Below are 16,144 nucleotides of genomic sequence, written 5' to 3'. Positions count from 1 at the left end.
TTGGGTCCACAACAATATCGCAATTGCAGTTTTAACATGACACGGCTTTAAACACTTGTGGTATGGCGTATGCGATATCATATTAAGGCGTATGTAATGGAACTATCGGGTCCGTATTACATATCGGAATCAGGGATTTCAGTGTAACAACAACTTCAATAATTGCGACGCAATGGATACGATATTGTGTAGGGTTGTTTCCATAACATGTTTCGGGTCCGTAGTACATATCACATCGAGGGTTTTGGGTAGTGGCACATAATATATCTGTCGATGAATATTGCCGATATTGATTTCTTCGATGTGTTGTGAAATTTTAAAGGGTTTACACAGTTTGTTCCTTCCTTCAATATTTCTCCTTAATTCCTTCCATATGGCTCTTACTCTTGGATTCTCGCTCCTATGACTTTTCTTCACTCTTCCACTCTTCCGATAGCTCTTCTTTAGATGATGTGTTCCTATTTTTGGCTCTTTCCTTGATGTGTGTTTCTATTTGATCCTTCCAATATTTCATGTGATATCTCTGATATGGCTTTTACTCTTGGCACATGCAATAGATCTGCTTTGTCTTGGCTTGTCGCTCCTATGGCTTCTCTTCACTCCTATGACTTTTGATACACTGCTCTGATAGCTCTGTTTATGCTCCTTCACTGTTTTCTTCCTATCGGTTCTTCTTGGGCATGTATTACATGTGATACTTCCAATATGGCTCCTCCAATGTTTTCTTCTTTACTCCTCTAATATCGATGTTGTTCTTTGTTCTTCTGATAGCACTTACCCTTGGGCATATGTGATAACCTGCTTCCTTGATGGCTTCTGATGAACTCTTCCTCTTATTCTTTGACTGCTCCTATTCTTGACTTCCAATGGCTTCCAATGTCTTTCCAATGACTTCCTTGATGGCTTTTCTCCTTGGCTTCTTGCTTCTGTTTCTTCAAGGATTTGCTTTGCTTCTCCTTGGCTTCATATCATCATTTAGTATCCTAGAATATTGCCATATTGACATCAATTACAATCTAGATCAACAAGCGATTGATTTTATTGGGCAAATTCAGCCCCCTGGAAAGAAGATGGGTGCACGCTATATTGTCACAGCTACAGAATATCTAACCAAATGGGCGGAAGCACAGCCGGTTAAGGGTCACATAAGGGCTACAGCAGTGAAGTTTTTGTTTGAGTGTGTCTTAAGCAGATTTGGTTGCCCGAAAGTGTTGATGAGTGACAATGGTATGCACTTTTTGAACGAAATGATCAGCACGTTGACTGAAGAATTGCAGGTCTACCATCAGAAGAGTACACCGTATCACCCTCGGGCCAGTGGAACTATTGAAGCCTTTAATAAGATTTTGGAGAATGCACTGACAAATATATGTAACGTGTAGTAGAATGACTTGGATGTACGCATACCTACAGTACTATGGGCTTATAGGACTACTTGTAAGAAGATGATAGGGCAAACGACATTCAGATTAGTATATGGCATTGAAGTCATAAAGCCGATGGAATACATTGTGCCTAGTCTATGCATAGCAGCTCTGACGGAAATGGTAGATTGTGAGGCCTTGGAGAAATGGCTCGCGTAGTTGATAGAGCTCGAAGAAGATCGATTTTTGGTAGGATTCCATAAACAAGTATAGAAGGAACGTGAAAAACCATGGCATGATCGCCACATCAAGCTCCACCCATTCAAGGTAATTGATCTTTTCCTATTATATGATAGTAATTTCACTAAATTTCCAAGTAAATTTCAGATGCATTGGTTAGGGCGATATGTTGTCAAAGAAATTAGAGATGGAGGCACAATTCAGCTCGCGAAGCTGAATGGGGAACCCTTCCCGAGAAGAGTGAATGGGAGAAAGTTGAAGTTGTATACAGGGGATCCTTCACAATGACTATATAGCAGTAGAATAGTCTTAGTACTCCAGGCAGTTGCAAGGGAGCATAGGACTATAAACTACACTGCCCAACATAGAGGACAACGTAGTGAGCAGGCTTCATGGAGAATGACAAAGATGCAATCTAGCAAGTTGCACCCTAGGGGAAGGTACATCGCAACACAACAAGAAAATGACCGTTGGAGTTATTGTTCAAGACTTGACAGCCAAAAGACGGTTAAGTGGAGCGGGGTGGCAAAAATTAAGGCAAAAATATTTGAAGAAATACCACCAAAACAACATTTATTATTAGAAATTGGGGGGAACCGTCAGATTTCAATTCAAAACCCCCTATAAATTATGTGTTTCGGTCCAACAGAGAACACTTTGCGCTCTCAGACTTGTTGTTGAATTTCATTGTCTGTCGCCTATGAGCTGAGAATTTTGGGAAGAATTCCTGTCACGAGCAAATGTTTCTCCTATAGCCCGCGAGTTGTTTATGGAGAGAATGATTGCCACCAACCCCACCAAAGCCCTAAGTTTGAAAGCAACTATGTCCGACACACCAAGACCAGAAGTGTCAAGTGTAGAGGCTATGCCTGCGGTGCCCACAGCGCCAAGGTCGCCCAGGCTGAAACAGACCATGACAAAAGACAAACAACCTACAATGAAAGAGAAGCAACCCACAAAAAAGGAAAAGTATAAAAATCTGGTGCCAGTGCACGCATCCCCAAGGAAGCATACCGAAACACAGGCCAAGCAAAAGAAAGATAAGCAGCCAGAGAGAGTAGTGGACCTGGAGGTGGTGTCAATGAGTTTAAAGTCAACAATTAGCAACTGTTCATTGAAAAGATGCAAGCCCTAAATGAAAAGGAGGCCCTGCAGGTTCATAGTCAATACTAGAGTTAGCAATAGTGGAGACATGCAAGACAGTGCGTGAGCTTCACATCCCAGAGGATGCACATCCAAAAGCCAAAATCGAAAAGCTAGCCACTGATGTGCGTAATGCTAAAGCAAAAGTTAGACAAGTAACTTTTGAGTTTAGCATGAAGATTTCATAGATGCATTTGAAGTTGTAGCCCATGACTCCACCAGAGGTCTGAGAGTAGCACAGAGTCACAATAAAGGAAGGCATGGCTACCCTGGATTCCAGAGTCACTAACTATGCGGCACTGTTCAAGTAGGCTATGGAGGTGTTGAAAAATCTACAGGAGGATCCGAACGTGCAAACCTTAAACATAGAGGTCAAGGATATGTAGCACCAATATGATGAGGTCAAGGCGATTGCGTGCACCTTAGCACCAACACAGCGCCTGGCCAAGTTACAGGAAGGAAAGAATCTACTGGAACAGGTAGAGGAAGCATAGAAGAAGGAGGCCCTACTAAAGGCCAGATTGCAGCCTTGGTTGGAGGAGGCTTATCAGGTCATGGCTTCCATTTAAAATAAGCTTAAGGAACTGCACTAGACATAGCAAATGATGAGGCTAGAAATAGAAGGACCAACCACTGAAAAATTGATCTAGGAGTTTCAACACAAACGACACAGAGCGTTGTTGAAGTTGCAGTAATCCAGGTAGAGCAGGGGAATCTTTGTAGTAAGATCACAGCGCCAGTAGAGTGACTCAAGGGTGAGTCACGATCTTTTTGTTGGGGGCCTTTTGGGATGGGGTCCCCTAGGTTAGTTTGGGGTTAATATAACCCAAATTTTTGTACAATTTTGTAAATCAATGTAAAGTCTTCGCGATTTGTGGATGCAGAGCGCATAGAGGAATAGGAGTCAAAGGGGCTTAGCCCCTTATTTTGGATAAAGTGTTGAGTCAGTTTTGAGATTCACCCATGGTCTGTGAACCATGGCATTGTATGGGAAAGTTTATAAATAGTCAAGTCTTAGCGAAGAAAGAAATAACGAAGAACTAAGAGTAATTTGGGAAAGAGAAGTAAGATAGCAAGCATTTGGTTCAGGCAGGAAGGCTTTGCTTCCTGCACCTAGGTAGAGAAGGAAAGGCTCTGCAGCTAAGTGCATAGAGGTCTGGGTAGATTCCGTAGCTAAGTGCGCAGACCCCTGAAACTTTGTGCGCATGGTAGTTTTGAGTTTGTATTCCATGAATTGAAATCAATAAAGACAAGTTTATGAAGAATTATTGAGTATTTCTATTCGTGTTCATTTATGTTATATGCTTCTGATGAATGACATGTTTTATGAATTAATGATTGAATGCTACGTGATTCTCTGGAATAAGTCTTAATAATGTATACAATGCATGTTTAAATACTTCTACGAAGATTCTGGTAATTTATCTCATGTGGTATAACGAATCAAGTAAATCTACATGAACTCCAATTTATGAGTACTTCCTGATGTGCGTAAGTAGATAAATTGAATATTAAAGGTCTGCAATGACTAAGCGTGGACCTTTGTGAAGGCTTGGAAGGCAATCTACAGAGTTGTAGTAACGGGCCCCATAAGTGTATCGATATGCACAAAGACAGATCTAAGGCGTTAAAATACATCATACTAACCTCTAGATGCAGAAACTTGGTTCTTGCATCTCCCCATACTACTTCGAGTGAGACCGCAACCTACGTTACACGGGTTGTTGCTGAAAGGGCCAGAAGTGTAGGGGCTTTTTGGTTGGTACAACTAACTCCGAACCTATGTCAGGACCCTCTAAGTCAACAGGATTCTGCATTGAAATCAGCCCTATGCACCGAATCCCCTCCTCCTTTTGCTCCTCTTCACTTTACTACAGTGTCAATATAAAGTTGTTTGTTGTTGTGTGTCGGCCACCAGAACCAGACATTTCTCTTTGAGGTTGGCCTAATTTACCCCTAAACATTCAGATACATGTCTTCTCTTGAGTTTACCTTAATGAAGGCCTATTGAACCAAGCCCCCTTTTATTAGCATTTTAACTACGTGACAATTGGAGTGCAGCAAAAACCTCCCATTGATAATCTTTCATGCACTCCTTTATTTAAGATGTCCTAGGCACTAATCTACAATCAAGGTAGAGGCTATATCTAGGATTCTTTCTATGTCTCCAAAGCACTTGTGCTATGGGTGCCAAAAAAAGTGAAAACGTCTTTCTGGTGTCGTTGTCGGGGAACGGATTAGAATATTTTTCCCTTGGCGACTCCATTGTTTCAATTTTATGGTAAACATCTTGGCAACTCCACTGTCCATATCTCTATGTGATCATCCTAGCTTTCAAGAAGCCTCATACTCACTCCGATGCTAAAGAAGTCAAAAACTTTCCCCACCTTTGAACCTAAAATCACCCACCTAGGAAGGTGTTCAAAATGGCCATTCCTGCATTCTTGTCCAACTAATTTTCCCCACTGGATTTTTCTTCTATTTCTGTTTATCCCAATCATGTCCCTTCATTTCATGAATGGAATGCCTATTTTCCTAGATTCAATGATAACACAGATAGAAGGCTTGGTCATCACCTTAAAGACTTTCATGAATGCATGGAGCAACAGGGTATTATTTTTGAAGATGCGCAAATGAAATTGTTCATGTACTCTTTAGAACAATATTTTAGAGTTTGGTATAGAAAAATACCTCATGGCATCATATCTTCCTTAAAATGTTTTCATATAGCGTTCCATCATTATTGCAAAAGATTGTATCCACCGAAATCTCTGTTTGAAGATTTTTGCACACATTTTAATGTTGAAAATATCCCTGAGGGTAATGATCTTGTTGAAGATGTTTGTGAGACTCCATTCCAAGAAGATATCTACTCACATCAGGAAGCATTACCCAATGATCAAGAAAGAAAATAAGGAAACATCATCGAGCTGCAAATAAACCCTCAGAGATCTTATTTAGTCGAATTTGATGTTTCTCCTTCTTATGATGTATATGACTCTGACAGAGAGTCAAGTGATGCAAAGCCACAATGCTCCCAGGCATGGGAAGCTGCACAAGAAGAGGAGGCCCACCAAGAGGTTAATAAAGAGGCTCTAGTTTACAATGCACATCCTTCACCTAGAGAACAAGATCAAGAACCCCCTCTGATTTATGATTCATATTATTCAGAGGAGGACGAGATGATTACAGATGTTCAAAGGGAGTGGTTTACTAGCAAGTGGCGAGAAGGCTTCCAACAACCAATTTTTCTTGGAAAATATAAAGCTAAGGAGCCGAACAATATTTTCGACTGCCCTGACCAAGAAGATATTGGTTAGCAAATTGTTTATGAAAATAAGGTGGCTGCAAATTTCTCTTTTCAATTCTATGACCGTGTATCTGATTACATGACCACATTCTTAAGTCAACATCAAAGGTTGTTTCTAGAGTACGCATCAAGATTTTCATTTGCATATTTTTCATGTTGGATGCTGATTATAATTTTTAAATTTCAGCAGCATGGAGGCATAACGCCTAGTACTCTAATGCTAGCCTAGCTCCATTGGAGGGTTGAACTCACTTAGGTGAATTGAGCTCTATACGTAACTCGGATTTGTATATAAATAAGCTCACTAGCTGAGCATTTACTTTCCAGTTGGTAGAATTTATTTTTCTTCATTTCAGTTTTATGAGGAAATAACTCCCAGCAAATAAAGTCCCATTGAGATTTTCTGGTTATATAGCTTCATTATATTTTTAACTCCATGCCCAAGGGTGAAGGCTACTATTCTGTAAATTCTCAGTACCTTGCCAACAAGGCACTGTCCCCAGTTAGTGCCAATGTTGTCACTCACTGCAAAATGTGTTTTTAGTCACCCAAAGTGTAAAAGAGCATTAAATTTTGTATCCATATTCCAAACCATAGAAGCTCTCAAAGCTAAATCAGACCCTCTCCATTGGATAGTTCTTAGAATAAGCTTTCCAACGGTATGTGGAAGTCCAAAAATGGACTTCTGGATCAGAAGTTAGAGCAGATTGAAGTTTCCCTTTAAAATCCAGAAAACAAAGAGAAAAAGACCAAGGGTAAGGTCCCGACAGATCGGACGTCCTGGCTCATCGCAAATTGAAATCATAGTTTTCTGGAAGCAGAAGTCAGCGAGGTCAGAGCAGAATATTCAGATCCATGTCTTGGCTTGATTTTACCTTAATGAAGGCCTATTGAACCAAGCCCCTATTATTATCTTTTTAACTATGTGACAATTGGAGTGTAGCAGATTTCCCCCATTGATAGTCTTCCATGCACTCCTCTATTTAAGATGTCCTAGGCACTAGTCTACAATCAACCTAGAGGCTGTCTCTAGAAAGCTTTCTATGTCTCCCAAAGAAATTGTGCTACGGGTGCTAGAAAAAGCGACAACAGGATCCATCTGCTGACCAAAAAAACCAACCAAAATATTCCTCATTGAGATGGCCTCACATCTTGCCTGACTTGCAGCGATGTACTCTACCTTTTCCGAACTGAGTGCAACCAATCTATGTTTCCTTCTATACCAAGAAACTGTTGCTAACCCAATATTGAATATCCCTCCTGATGTGCTCTTCTTGTCGGATGGACTCCCTACCCAATCTGCATCGGTGAAGCGTTGAAGCTTCATTCCCTCTTGTCTATCTATACCACAATCTATATTGAGTAGTGCCTCTGAGGTATCTCAACACATGATTTGTCGCCTTCCAATACAGCTTGGTAGACCTAACCATCTCTCGACTAAGTTGGTTAACTGCATAGCACATATTTGGTCGTGTGTTCACTAGATACATGAGTGAACCCACAGGCTGCCTATAAACAGTAGCTTCCACTACTTCCACCAATGTAGCATCCTCCTTCCTTCAGTTACCTACTAGAGGAGCCTCTACAAACTTGTTGATCTCCATGTAGAACCTTTTGAGTATCTCATTGGCATACTTTCCCTGAGACAATAATAGTCCCCATCACCCTACCATACTTCCATGCCAAAAAAATAATGCATGAGTCCCATGTCCTTCATCTCAAACTCTCTAGCAAGATCCTCCTTGCAACACTTAATCAGCTTATCATCACCTGTCAGAATCAAATCATTGAGATATAAAACAATGATTAAAAATTTACCTTCCACCACTATGTGGTATAGGTTTTCATCTACTTCACTTTTAGTGAACCCCAACCCGGTGAAGTAGATATCGATCCTGATGTACTAAGCATGAAGTGCTTGCTTTAGCCCATACAATGCTCTCTTAAGTCGACACACATGTGACTCACAGTCGAAGGTCTCAAAAACTTTAGGCTACTTAATATACACCTCTTCCTTAATCATGCAATTAAGGAAGGTTGTCTTTACATACTATGATGTATCTTCCAACCCATCCATGTTGATAGTGCCAATATGGATTTGATCAATGAGTACCTTGCAACAGGATAAAAGGATTCATCATAGTCAATCCCCTCTACCTGTGAAAAGCCATGGGCCACAAACCTGGCCTATACCTTGTAAAGCCATTAGGAGCTTACCACTGACTTGTTAGTCGGTCTTGGGACCACATCCCAAACATTGTTATGAACTATGGAGTCATACTCCTCCACGATGGCATCAACCCAAACTGGTTGTTTCACTGACTCCTCAAAGGAAGCTGGCTTTGTCTCAACACATCCGCTCATAAGAGCCATGTATCCAGTGTACTGCATTGGTCACCCCCTCCGCCTCCACTGAGATGTGGGTTCTTCCACATTATCTCTCGCACCATGCAATAACTTTTCGGCCTCTCTAGTGTGCTTTCACCCATCTCTGGAAGACTCTTCCTGAGTGGTTTCCTCCACTCCTAGATCCTTTGCATGTGGTTGTTGCACATCAATCTAAGGCTCCTCAACCTTAGGAGATAAAAACTCCTCAACTGAATGTAGGTAAGTCTCCCTCTCAATGAAACATCACATGGCCTTCTCTTCATCGAATCTAGCATCCCTGCGAACCACTACCATCCTGCTGGTCGAAATATACACTCAATAGTTGTGAGGTGTATCGGTGTACCCTACAAATATCCCCAACTTTGGTGTTGTCTCAAGATTCTTCTGTGCATCTTTGGTCACATGGCAATATATTGATGACCCAAAGATCCTTAAGTGACCAACATCTAGTCTCTTATTAGAGAAAGTCTCCTCTCATGTTTTCATCCCAATGTTGGGTTGTGTTATATTCTTTCCACGTAGTTAACAGGGGGTTTGAAGGGCACCCGTAACCCCACTTTATGGGGTTCAGGTCAGTGCCCTGGAAAATTTTGGTTTTGGACCCTTTGTTAGGTTGGGCGAACCCACCTATGGTTTTGTGCATGATTTTTGCACATGTTTTTTTGGACGTGATGGTTTTCGGTCCATGATATTGGACGCGATGGTTTTTGGTCCATGGTATTGGATGCTTCGGCATGTATAAATATGTATTGTAACATTGAAAGGAACATAATGAAAAATCAAGCTGGTAGTCCCAGTTTTCGGATCCAAGGGAAAATCTCTGTGTATATGTGTTTTATGTGTTCTCCTCTTGCATTATTTATTTTATGTGTTTTAGAATTCGTATGCAGGTAATTTATGTACGAGGTTAAAACCTACATTTGGTATCAGAGCAGATTTGGCTTCAAGGGGACACCTTTGTTGCTGAGGGGTTTCGCTCAAGCCTATGGTAGACCCTGTTCAGTGGGAGATCTCTAAGATTGATTCTGGTGGTGAAAGAAGATGGCGAGCAGTGGAAAGATAGAGATCGAGAAATTTAATGGTCAGAGTTTTGAGTTGTGGAAACTCAAGATGGAGGATCTGTTGGTGGATAAATATCAGTGGATCATGGTAGATTTGGGTACTAAACCAACGGGAGTGTCTGATGAAGAATGGAAGAAGTTGGATCAGAAGGCAAAAAGCACAATACGATTGTGTGTCTCAAATTCAGTATTTTTGAATGTATTAGTGGAAGCTACAGTAAGGCTTTGTGGGACAAGTTAGGGACTTTGTACCAATATAAGTCTCTGGTGAATAAACTATTCCTGTAGAAAAAGTTGTATAACCTGAGGATGAAAGATGGAGACTCGATGACAGAGCATCTGAACGCATTTAATACTATGGTAAGTCAGTTAGCATCTATTGATATTAAAATTTCAGATGAAGATAAGTGCATCAGTTTGTTGTGTTCTCTACCAGATTCGTGGGATAGTCTGGTTATTGCAATAGGTAGCAATGCAACTGCCTTGCAGTTTGATGAAATAGTCTCAACCTTGCTGATGGAGGAGATGAGATGGAAAAATATGGAGAGCCAAAATGGTGATGCCTTGTCTATACAAGGACGGTCCTAGAATAGAAACAAAAATAATTCATCGAGTGGGAGATCTAAATCTAAAGGGAGATCTAAATCTCCAGGAAAACCTGTTAAGGTGGTGTGCTAGAAATGTGGAAAGGAAGGGCACTACAAAAGGGACTGTAAATCTAAAGCTCTTGACAAAGGAAAGGGATCTGATGAGGATCCTTTTGCAGAGGCGAAAACCACCTCAGATGAAGGTGGGGATGTGTACTTGGCTTCTTCAAGTACACATGTAAATCATGAGGCATGGTTGATTGACTCAGGTGCATCCTTTCACTTCACTCCCCATAGAGAGTGGTTCTGCGAGTATGAGAAATATGATGGTGGTCATGTCTTCTTGGGGGATGACAGGAAGGCTAGAATTGTTGGTTGTGGAAAAGTAAAGTTGAAGTTGCAATGTGGAAGGGTTAGAATGCTTCCAGGTGTTCTACATATTCCTACATTAGCAAGAAATATGATTTCTGTTAGTAAGCTAGATGATGCAGGTGTAAAAACAATGTTCGAGAAGGATACTTGCAAGATGGTTCGGGGAACACTGGTATTGATTTAGGGAGTTCAGATTGGAACTCTGTACAAGCTGCAAGGTAGCACTGTTATTGATGGGTGCAATAGTTGTGTGGTTCCTAAAAGTGGAGCAGAAAATCTAGTGGTCTCTGGAGAGAAGACCATGTTGTGGCATCAAAGGCTTGGACATATTGGAGAAAAGGGCCTTCGGATACTTCATGGTAAAGGTATGGTAGAAGGTATGAGTAATAGGTCTCTCGATTTTGATTTCTATGAAAATTGTGTATATGGGACAGAATTGGGTGAGTTTCCCCTCTGGTAGTAAGAGGGCGAAACAGATATTAGAACTTGTGCACAGTGATGTGTTTGGACCTGTGAACGTTCCATCACTAGGTAAGTCTGTGTAATATGTATCATTTATAGATGACTTCTCAAGGAATACATGGATATATTTCCTTAAGAAGAAATCTAAAGTCTTTGACAGGTTTAAAGAATTTAAGGCTCTGGTGGAGAACCAAATAGAGAAGAAGATAAAGGTGTTGAGGACAAATAACGGTGGAGAATTTTGCAGTAAGGAATTTGAAGAATTCTGTAAGAAGTGTGGTATATCATGGCAGAAGACTACTCAATATACACCTCAGAAAAATGGAGTTGCAGAAAGAATGAATAAGACGTTTATGGAAAGGGCAAGAAGCATGCTCAATGGTGCCAGGTTAGGACAAGAATTCTGGGAAGAGGTGGTGGATACTGCATGTTACCTAGTCAACAGGTCACCTTCATCGGCGTTGGAGGATAAGACTCCACAAGAGGTACGGACTGGTAAGAAACCCTCTCTTTCACATCTGAGGGTATTTGGATGTGATGCATATGTACATGTTCCAAAGGAGAAATGAACCAAGTTGGATAGTAAATATAAAAAGTGCATCTTTATTGGGTATAAGGATGGTTTAAATGGTTATAAGCTTTGGAACCCCGTCACATGGAAGGTTGTGTACAACCGAGATGTGGTGTTCAGAGAGGTGAAAGATGTTATTAAACATGAAGTCCAACGAAAGCAACATGAGAAGATAGAGTTTGAGCTAAAGGAGGAAGAATCAAACTCTACAGCAGAGGAGGAATCAAAATATGAAGAGCCACAAACTCTGGTTGTGAGAAGATCAGTTTGAGAAAGAAGGCAACCAGAAAGGTATAGTCCATCTACTTTCTGTTAAAATTTTGCTTTGTCTCTTACTGATGATAATCCCAGAACTGTGAAGGAAGCAGTGGATTCAGAGGATGGAAAACTCCGGAAAGAGGCCATGGTTGATGAAATGGCATCTTTGTACAAAAATGAGGCTTGGGATCTGGTGGAGTTGATGGCTGGAAGGAAACCCATTGGTAGCAAATGGGTGTTCAAAAAGAAGACAAATGCAGAAGGAAAAGTGGAGAAACCCAAAGCTCGATTGGTAGCAAAAGGTTATTCCAAGGTGCTGGGAATTGATTTTGGTGATATTTTTTCTCCTGTTGCCAAAGTAACTTGTATTAGATTACTTTTATCTATTGCTGCTGCTTTTGATTTTGAGGTAGAACATATGGATGTGAAGATAGCATTTCTTCACGGGGATCTGGAAGAGGAAATCTGCATGAAGCAACCTGAAGGCTTTCCAGCGAAGGGTAAGAAAGAACTGGTATGCAAGTTAAAGAAGTCTTTGTATGGGTTAAAACAGTCACCAAGGATGTGGTATCAGAAATTTGATACATTTATACAGGGACTTGGCTTCACCAGAAGCAAAGAAAATCACTGTGTGTATTCTAAATTAATTGGTGACTGTGTTATTTATCTGGTCTTGTATGTGGATGATATGTTGTTGGTTGGAAATGACAAAGAAATTATCCAGGATTTGAAGACCCAATTGTCCTCCAAATTTGACATGAAATATCTTGGTGCTGCAAACAATATTTTGGGCATGGAAATTAAAAGAGATCGGGCAAAGAGGAAGCTCTAGTTAAACCAGAGGAAGTATGTCGAGACAATACTGCTGAGGTTTAATATGCGGGATAGTAAATCGATGAAGGTTCCTATTCCTGTAGGTGTGAGGTTATCTGATGAACAATGTCCCAAGACACAAGAAGAGGATGAGGACATGTCCCATGTTCCATATGAAAGTGCAGTCGGTAGCTTGATGTATGCAATGGTTCGTACTAGACCAAACATTGTACATGCAATAGGAGTATTGAGAAAGTTTATGTCAAAACCAGGAAAGGAGCATTGGACAGTAGTGAAGCAGGTTTTCAGGTATTTGCGTGGCACTAGTGATTATGGTCTGTGCTACCAAGGAAGACCGGGATTGGAAAAAGTGTTGAATATTCATGGCTTTGTTGATGCAGACTGGGCTGGAGATCTAGATCAGAGAAGATCTACAAGTGGGTATGTGTTTAACCTATTTGGAGGTGCAGTTAGTTGGATGAGTAAGAAACAATCTGTAGTGGCACTATCAACTACAGAGGCAGAATACATGGCAGCGACTCATGCAAGCAAGGAAGCATTTTGATTGCAGAGATTGTGTTAAAGTATGGGGTTAGTACAGGAAGCTATAAGGATAGATTGTGACAGCCAAAGTGCAATCTTCTTGGCAAAGAACCCTGCATTTCATTCAAAGACAAAGCACATTGATGTTCAGTATCACTTTGTGAGGGATATGATAGAAGACAAAAAGGTGTTGCTGGTAAAGTTAGACACTTTGAAGAATACTGCAGATGCATTGATAAAATCTGTGAGCTCTGAGAAGTTCTCTTGGTGTAGAGAGACAATGGGCATTTCAAGGCTAGGAAAATGACTAAGCTCTCTTGTGGCCCCCTGTGGAAAGAAAACAACAAGTGGGAGAATGTTGGGTTGTGTTATATTCTTTCCACGCAGTTAACAGGGGGTTTGAAGGGCACCCGTAACCCCACTTTATGGGGTCCGGGGCAACGCCCGGAAAATTTTGGTTTTGGACCCTATGTTAGGTTGGGCGGACCCACCTATGGTTTTGTGCATGATTTACGCACATGTTTTTTTGGATGTGATGGTTTTCGGTCCATGGTATTGGATGCTTCGGCATGTATAAATATGTATTGTAACATTGAAAAGAACATAATGAAAAATCAAGCTGGTAGTCCCAGTTTTGGGATCCAGGGGAAAATCTCTGTGTATATGTGTTTTATGTGTTCTGCTCTCACATTATTTATTTTTTGTGTTTTAGAATTCGTGTGCAGGTAATTTCTATACGGGGTTAAAACCTACACCCAATTAGTTGATGTGGGCTTTTTTTCTCAAATAAATAGCTATGTTGCATGCCTCAGCCCACAAGTGTAGTGGGAGGGTCTGATCATGCAACATCGCTCGCGTTTCCCCTACAAATATTTTTCTCTTCCTTTCAGCCACCCCATTATTCTATAGGTTATGGGGTGTCGTTAACTCACGTTTAATCCCTTATGCCACAAAGAATTTCTTAAACTCATTTGAGACATACTCACCACTGTTATCACTCCTCAGAGATTTAACATTCTTGCAGACTCTTTCTCGACCAATGCTTTAAATTCACAAAAAATTTTGAAAGTTTGATCTTTCTTTTGCATAAAAAAGATCAAAAATTTACGAGAAAAATTATCAACAAATATAACATAATACTTGTGTTTGGTTGTGGATGTTGTCGAGAGAGGTCGACACACATCTGAATGGACTTACTCTTGAATAACCTTTGCTCGATTGTCTCTGTCGTGAAAGGAAGCCTTGGTGTATTTTCCCAAAGTACACCCCTAGCATGTATCAACTTGCTCTAGCGTACCTTTGGGAAGACTAATAGAAATATGCTACATGATTTTCAAAGCCCCATGATGCAAGTGACCCAACCACCTATGCCATCACTCGCAAACATCTCGACTCTACACCATCTCTACTTTCACGATGAAAGGAATGCAAATCCTCTACCTACAACTTATAGAGATTCTTAACTCGAATCCTTATCTTCTTTACCTGACACATGGCTATGTGTCAAAGGAACGCCTTTCCTTTGCTAAAGAACACATCATAACATCTATCCTCCAACATGGCAACCGATACCAAGTTATTCTTCAACCCAGGAACTTACAAAACATATATCAACGTGAGAGGAGCACCCTGCTCCCTCTGAAAAGTAACCGTACCCAATCCTATAGCATTATACCTCCCGTTGTCACCCATCTCAATATGCATTTAGAGATCCTTCTTCTCCAAGTCACTAAACGACTCCTTGTCACCAGTCATGTGGAATGAAGATTCACTGTCAAGGTACCATACACTACCCATCATTGATGACACCATGCATTCAATGAGAGTAAATTCCAATTCGAATTGAGAGGCAAGAGCCTCACCCGCCGCTCCTCTTGAGGGATTCTTCTTGGACTTCTTAAGCAGAAAATTTGTAGAAAAATGTCCCAGATCATGACAATGAAAGCACTTAAATTTCGACATGTCTTTCTTCTTGCCTCCATGACAAGAATCCGATTTGGAATGGGACGCCTTCCCTTCCCCTTCGTTTCTTACCCGCTAAGGAAAAATTTTCCTCATCATCAATATTTTATGAGGAATCGTCTCTGGTGTTCCTTATGATCTCTTCCTGCATCAAATCCAACCACAGTCATTCCCAATCTGGCATTTTCTCCCTCCCATTGACAGAGACCTAATAACCATTACAACTCTTGGGAAGGCATAGAAGAGCTAGGCTCACCATATCATCCTCGACAATGGTTATTTCAACACTTCCAAGCTCATCATGACATTGAGTGAACTTGATCAAGTATTTCAGAATGGTGTCGCCCTTCTCCATATTGATTTTTTGAAGTTTTTCTTTTATTGCCAACTTCCTATGGTCACTATTGTTCTAAAATAGATCTGTCAATGCTTTCCTCATAGCATACGGATTTTCCTTCCCATGGATACTCGAGAAAATTTGGTCTCGAAATCCATCAAGGATTATCCACCTCGCCTTCACCACACGCTTCTTCCATTCGACCAAATTTTGAGCATCTGATGTTGGTGGCTTAGGAATGTCTTAATCAATGAATTCCTTGAGGCCATTATCCTCCAACACTGCCTCCATCCTGTCCTTCCAGGCTATGTAATTCGAGTTTCCTTCCAAGGCATACTCGAGTCTCAAACCATAGAAAGCCATTTGCTGATCTTGAAGTATGAATTGAAAATTTGAATTTCACCTATAACCCCAAACTCAAACTCAAAATATCCTCTACTATATTGTCTTCATCTTCGATACCATGTAGATTTTCCTATAGATTCATAGCTCAAGTAATGTACTAAATCACAAGACAAGAATCTAATCTAATCTTTAATAGCATAAACCAATAAATCGATGAAAATAATAATTGATAGAGGAATATAATCAATGACACATAAACCAATATTTCTCTAGGGAAAGCCATAGCTCAAAACCCTGACTAAGTATATTTCATTAATAAAAAATCTAAGTGAAAATACAAAGCTTTTTCTCACTAAAACAATTATTGCACAAGTATGATCAACTTTCT

This window comes from Pinus tabuliformis, chromosome 4_2 (assembly GCF_031772625.1).
Source record: "Pinus tabuliformis cultivar Carrire ecotype Pingquan chromosome 4_2, CPIR1, whole genome shotgun sequence".
Classification (NCBI taxonomy): Eukaryota; Viridiplantae; Streptophyta; class Pinopsida; order Pinales; family Pinaceae; genus Pinus; species Pinus tabuliformis.
The sequence above is the reverse complement of the archived record's forward strand: the minus strand, read 5'-3'. Positions refer to the sequence as shown.